We start from the raw sequence: 6,083 nt of genomic DNA, 5'->3' as shown, positions 1-6,083 counted from the left end.
ATTGATAGGAAAATCTTAGATCAAGGCAATAAATATACCTATTAAGGAAAAACTGATGGATTTGGGAGAGAAGTGGTTTTAATGATGGTGACACCAAGAGCAGAAAAGGCTTTAAGTGAGTGGAAAGCTGTAAATAGCAGATTGTTACTTGCAAAGTTTAAATCAAAGCAGCGTAATATGAGCATTATAATGTGTGATACACCAACAAATGATGCCCCTGAAGAAATGAAAGATGACTATTATGAAGAAATGCAGAGGGTAATAGATCAGATCCCAGAGAGATTCAGATATTTCTGATTAGTGACTTCAATCCTAAAGATGGAAAGATTAATCAAAGCATAGAGAATATGATGGGTGTTGAGGTACTTCGTGAATTTGCAAATGAAAATAGAGTCCATTTTATAAATTTTGTTCAGCAAACAATATTGTTATTGTAGGTACTCTTTTCCAGTAAAAGGACATCCAAAAATATACATGGACTTCATCATGTGACAGGATACCTAATTTTGACACAACTAAGTTTCTAGAAGATGAGCAGAGAAACCTTTGTAATTGAATGTAAGAATAATTTTATAGTCTTAGAAACTTTAAGAGAAGAAAAGCAGACAATTAATGAGGAATGGTGTAATTTTGACAACATACATCAGTCAGTTGGTAATGAAGTTTTGGGACATATAGTTACAAGGAGAAAGCCATGGATATCAAATGATACTTGGGATTCTATAAAAAGGAGACACAGACTGAAATTGATTGTGGAAAGTTTTCGAGGACGTAATGAAAATTACAAGGTAGAGCATGCTAAGTATTCCAGTATTGTTAGTGAACTCAAAAGAAAACCCGGTAATGACTGGAGAGAATATTTAGACAGTAATGCAAATGAGGCTGACAAAGATATGAATCCAGGGAGTGGCTATGGTGTAAGAATTGTTCATAGAATCACAATAAAATCTCCACGGGGGCAAAGAAGAAGCATATACCTATCAAAAAGAGAGATGGATTGCTATAACAACGAGGATTAAGGAAGGCAACGTTGAATGGAACACTTAGGTGAGGTTATGAATAGGAGATATGAAGGGAATAAATTTGATTGATATACGTGAAGCTGAGGAAGATCTTTATGCATCCATGAATGAATTCAGTGTGTTTTAAGTCGAAACTGTTTTGAAAAAACTCAAGAGATGGAAAGCCCCTGGATACGATGGAACTGGTTGGTTGGTTAATTGGCCTTGACACCACATCCCGTTTTATTTGAAGCAGTGGGCACTTTGAGTGCCCATTTTGCTTTAAATATTGTGAACTTTGAGGACGCATTTTCCTTTAAACATTGTGAACTTTGGGTACCCCTTTTTTTTAAATATTGTGAACTTTGAGTACCTGTATTCTCTGAATATATGTTAATTATAAGTACCCGTTTTCTTTAAAACATTATTATTATTATTATTATTATTATTATTATTATTATTATTATTATTATTATTATTAACCAAGCTACAACCCTAGTTGGAAAAGCAAGATGCTGTAAGCCCAAGAGCTTATAAGTACCGGTTTTCTTTGAAACATTGTGAAATATGAGAAAATCATTTTGGATAATTGCTCATTTCAAATTAGAAAAAGCATGAAACCCCTTGAGTTCTTGGATGTTATAAAACATTTTTACGTGACTTTTTAAAAGACATGGAGAATAACATTCATAAGTATTGACTTTATTAAATACTCAAGATGCTGAATGATCAAATTCTAATATGAGCAAAACGGGAAAATAAATAGAAACTAATCCCTTCAAATAGTTTCAATTTTGTCTAGCATATTTAGTATAGATGATAAACACAAACAAAAAAAACATAATTTATCCTTATAAATGTTTATTATCAATATCATTTAAATGTTGGTATACTAGTCATCATAGAACACCAACAATTATACTTAAATATTTCTATACCTAAATGTAAGTAATTCGCGGTAATATTACTAAATGTATAGAAAAAATGCAAAAAAAAAAAAAAAATCCCATGTAGTTTTTACGCAATCAGGATTCTAACCTTATCAATAAACCTTCCCCCCCCCCAAAAAAAAAGAAGGAAAATACTAATGGTTATCTCTTGCATTAAAATCTCGCAAATGTGGGCAATGGCAAACAGTTAATTTATCCACTTGACGTCCTATGAAAATCTATCGAGCGGTTTTACACTTAGAAAAAAATAACTCTTCGTGTCGTTCAGGATACTTTGACCGTTAAGTATTCCAGTATTCCATTTCTTCTTCTTACTCCTTTTCCTCTTTAAATTCTGATTCTGTCGACTTCCCTTCTCTGGTCTTAAAAGAGGCTATGTACTGCACTGTTTCAGTTGTTCACTCTTTTTCTCTCCCATTTCCTCGTTCGAGACCCAGATTTTTTCTCAGCATCTTTGATAAATTATTCTTTTGTCTGGTTTGGTTCCTTGTCCCCCCCCCTCTCTCTCTCTCTCTCTCTCTCTCTCCTCTCTCTCTCTCTCTCTCTCTCTCTCTGTGATTTTCATTTGCAATGCTTCTCACATCCATATTCACTACCCTAATTACTTTGTTTTCATATGAAAACCAATTTTCTGTGCTCTCATTTTCCTTTACAAAATAAAAAGGGGATCCACCTGCTAGAACAAAGGTGAACCTATATTAGGTCCTCTAAAAATGTAATTGGAAGGTTAGGTGCAATACTTTATAACAAGTTTGGGACCTCATAATTTTCCCCAGTTGAAAAGAAAATGTGAAAAAAAAAATTCCTTGGAAATTTTTCTTTAGACTTTCTTTTCACCAACTTTTCATCCTTCCCTTTCTTTGGGGGATTAATAGTTTTGAGTGTTTCTTTTGAGAATTTAACAAGGTAACTCAAAGGCAGTTCTCCTTTTTTCCGTTTCTTTATTGTAGTTTGCTCAGATCATATATATATATATGTATATATATATATATATATATGTATATATATATATATATATATAGATATATATATATATATATATATATATATATATATATATAGATATATATATATATATATATATATATATATATATAAATATATGTATATATATATATATATATATATATATATATATATATATATATATATGTATATATGTATATATATGTGTATATATATAAAAAAATTTATATATATATATATATATATACATATATATATATATATATATATATATATATATATATATATATATATATTTATACATACATATACATGATATATATATATATATATATATATGTATATATATATGTATATATATATATATATATATATGTATATATATATATAATTTATATATATATATATATATATATATATATATAATATATAAATATATATATATATTTATACATACATATACATTAATATATATATATATATATATATATATATATATATATATATATATATATACTGTATATATATAAATATACATATATATATATATATATATAATATATATATATATATATATATATATATATATTTATTTATATAAGGGTAAGGGAGATGTGCATGAGTGTTGTAATTCAAGAGGTATTAGTTTGGTAAGCGTAGTTGGAAAAGTGTATGGTAGAATAATGATTAATAGGATCAAGGATAAAACAGAGAATGCAATCATAGAAGTACAGTTAGAAGAGGTAGGGGGAAAGAAGTGAAGAGCGTAAGGAAGGCTGTCTCAAAAATTTGGAGAGACAGTGAAAGATGGAAATGGAAGGTTGTTAAAAGGAGAGGAGGCAAGGAAAACATGGGCGGAATATTTTGAAAGAGTACTGAATGTTGAGGATAATAGGGAGGCAGATATAATTGTTGTTGCAGGTGTTGAGGTGCCAGTAATGGGAGATGAGAATGAGAGAGAGATTACAATAGATGAAGTGAGGAGAGCACTAGATGAAACGAGAGTAGGAAAAGCGTCTGGTATGGATGGTGTGAGAGCTGAGATGTTGAAGGAAGGGGGTGTGACAGTACTTGAATGGTTGGTGAGATTATTTAATATGTGTTTTGTGTTGTCAATGGTACCAGTAGATTGGGTTTGTGCATGTATTGTACCACTATATAAGGATAAGGGAGATGTGCATGAGTGTTGTAATTCAAGATGTATTAGTTTGTTAAGCGTAGTTGGAAAAGTGTATTGTAGAGTAATGATTAATAGGATCAAGGATAAAACAGAGAATGCAATTTTAGAAGTACAGGGTGGTTTTAGAAGAGGTAGGGTTGTATGAATCAGATTTTTACAGTAAGGCAGATATGCAAGAAATATTTAGCAAAAGGTAAGTAGGTGTATGTTGCGTTTATGGATCTGGAGAAAGCGTACGATAGAGTTAATAGGGAAGCAATGTGGAATGTGATGAGGTTATATGGAGTTGGTGGAAGGTTTTTGCAAGCAGTGAAAAGTTTCTACAAAGGTAGTAAACCATGTGTTAGGATAGGAAATGAAGTGAGTGATTGGTTTCCGGTGAGAGTGGGGCTGAGACAGGGATGTGTGATGTCGCCGTGGTTGTTTAACTTGTATGTTGATGGAGTGGTGAGAGAGGTGAATGCTCGAGTGCTTGGACGAGGATTAAAACTGGTAGACGAGAATGACCATGAATGGGAGGTAAATCAGTTGTTGTTTGCGGATGATACTGTACTGGTTGCAGACACAGAAAAGAAGCTTGGCCGATTAGTGACAGAATTTGGAAGAGTGTGTGAGAGAAGGAAGTTGAGAGTTAATGTGGGTAAGAGTAAGGTTATGAGATGTACGAGAAGGGAAGGTGGTACAAGGTTGAATGTCATGTTGAATGGAGAGTTACTTGAGGAGGTGGATCAGTTTAAGTACTTGGGGTCTGTTGTTGCAGCAAATATATATATACATCTGGAAGCAGATGTACGTCAGAAAGTTAATGAAGGTTGCAAAGTGTTGGGGGCAGTTAAGGGAGTAGTAAAAAATAGAGGGTTAGGCATGAATGTAAAGAGAGTTCTATATGAGAAAGTGATTGTACCAACTGTGATGTATGGATCGGAGTTGTGGGGAATGAAAGTGATGGAGAGACAGAAATTGAATGTTTTTGAGATGAAGTGTCTAAGGAGTATGGCTGGTGTATCTCGAGTAGATAGGGTTAGGAACGAAGTGGTAGGAGTGAGAATGGGTGTAAGAAATGAGTTAGCAGCTTGAGTGGATATGAATGTGTTGAGGTGGTTTGGCCATGTTAAGAGAATGGAAAATGGCTGTCTTCTATAGAAGGTGATGAATGCAAGAGTTGATCGGAGAAGTACAAGAGGAAGGCCAAGGTTTGGTTGGATAGATAGAGGGAACAAAGCTCTGGTTGATAGGAAGATAGATGTGATAGAGGCAAGAGAGCGTGCTAGAAATAGGAATTAATGGCAAGGGATTGTGATGCAGTTCCGGTAGGCCCTGCTGCTTCCTCCGATACCTTAGATGACCGCGGAGGTGGCAGCAGTAGGGGATTCAGCATTATGAAGCTTCATCTGTGGTGGATAACGGGGGAGGGTGGGTTCTGGCACCCTAGTAGTACCAGCTGAACTCGGTTGAGTCCCTTGTTAGGCTGGGAGGAGCATAGAGAGTAGAGGTCCCCCTTTTTTTGTTTTTGTTTCATTTGTTGATGTCGGCTACCCCCAAACATTGGGGGAAGTGCCTTGGCATATGTATATATATATATATATATATATATATATATATATATATATATATATATATATATATATATATATATATATATATATATATTTATATATATATATATATATATATATATATATATATATATATATATATATATATATATATATATATGTATGTATTTACGCATGATTATATATATATTTATGTATTTATATACATATATTTAAATATATATATGTATGTATATATATACATATATGTAAATATATATTATATATATATATATATATATATATATGTATATATATATATATATATATATATATATATATATATATATATATATATATACATATATGTATAGATAGATAGATAATATATAGATATACTTGTGTCCGAGTAATGGGTTCTGTCGTTGGCCATCAGCCTCCTATCTATGGG

This window comes from Palaemon carinicauda, chromosome 12, assembly GCF_036898095.1.
Source record: "Palaemon carinicauda isolate YSFRI2023 chromosome 12, ASM3689809v2, whole genome shotgun sequence".
Taxonomy (NCBI): Eukaryota; Metazoa; Arthropoda; class Malacostraca; order Decapoda; family Palaemonidae; genus Palaemon; species Palaemon carinicauda.
Note: the sequence above shows the minus strand (reverse complement) of the source record.